The sequence below is a fragment of the Etheostoma cragini genome, chromosome 11, assembly GCF_013103735.1.
Source record: "Etheostoma cragini isolate CJK2018 chromosome 11, CSU_Ecrag_1.0, whole genome shotgun sequence".
Taxonomy (NCBI): domain Eukaryota; kingdom Metazoa; phylum Chordata; class Actinopteri; order Perciformes; family Percidae; genus Etheostoma; species Etheostoma cragini.
This window is the reverse complement of record NC_048417.1, coordinates 24,578,413-24,579,616: the sequence shown is the minus strand read 5'-3', so window position 1 is coordinate 24,579,616 and position 1,204 is coordinate 24,578,413. Positions and strand designations below refer to the sequence as shown.

Genomic DNA, 1,204 nt, shown 5'->3' with positions numbered 1-1,204 from the left:
GCTGTGTAGATTTTGAATATAGGCAGTTCAACGAAAATTGATGGTGAATTAAAAAAGCCTTCGGAGTTTGAAAGCTCCACAACTCCCGGCGGGCGAGCTTGCTACGCCAGCCGGGGATGACTCTCGCGAGCCGGTCAGTCAGTCAGCTCACAGACCCCTCTGGCCACACATTTAGACCGACCCCTGCAGCAAAGCCTGGTCCACAATTGTAAGATATTTTAAATTTTTTTTACCCCTGTTATATATATCTGTCCTGCTCCTCCTGGCTCTCCTCACTCGCAGGCTCCTCTTCTGCTTCTCGGTAAAGTATACAGACGGCAGTGACTAACTTTACCCAGTCCATCTATAATTTGAATACCTATAAACATAGCTATTTTTGTGTGTAATTCATCTTCCTAATTGATACAGCATTATGAAAGAAATTCGTGGTGAAGAGGCTTTCACTTTCATATACTTGGATTTGCGTATATGACAATTTCAAAGAATAAGGATGTTGTTGATAAGAAAGTAATCTTTGGAATATTATTGGTGGTTTATGCACCAGATTGATATCATATAGATAGATAGATAGATAGATAGATAGAGTGAGGAAATTAAGTATTTGAACACCCTGCAAGTTCTCCCACTTAGAAATCATGGAGGGGTCTGAAATTGTCATCGTAGGTGCATGTCCACTGTGAGGGACATAATCAAAAAAAAATAATCCAGAACTCAAAATGTAGGATTTTTTTAACTATTTATTTGTATGATACAGCTGCAAATAAGTATTTAAACACATGAGAAAATCAATGTTAACATTTGGTACAGTTGCCTCTGTTTGCAATTACAGGGGTCAAACGTTTCCTGTAGTTCTTCACCAGGTTTGCACACACTGCAGAAGGGATTTTGGCCGACTCCTCCACACAGATCTTCTCTAGATCAGTCTGGTTTCTGGGCTGTCGCTGAGAAACACGGAGTTTGAGCTCCCTCCAAAGATTCTCTTTTGGTTTTTAGGTCTGGAGACTGGCTAGGCCACGCCAGAACCTTGATATGCTTCTTACAGAGCCACTCCTTGGTTCTCCTGGCTGTGTTTTTCGGGTCATTGTCATGTAGGAAGACCCAGCCTCGACCCATCTTCAATGCTCTGACTGAGGGAAGGAGGTTGTTCCCCAAAATCTCGCAATACATGGCCCCGGTCCTCCTCTCCTTAATACAGTGCAGTCAC

At 42.5% G+C, this 1,204-nt stretch overlaps 1 protein-coding gene across 5 annotated transcripts in view; it reads right to left on the bottom strand.

Annotated features, from left to right (window-relative positions):
- The window catches only part of lrch1 (leucine-rich repeats and calponin homology (CH) domain containing 1), a 99,084-nt gene that overhangs the window by 96,992 nt on the left and 888 nt on the right, over positions 1-1,204 (bottom strand). The gene's annotated exons all lie outside the window — the stretch shown is intronic.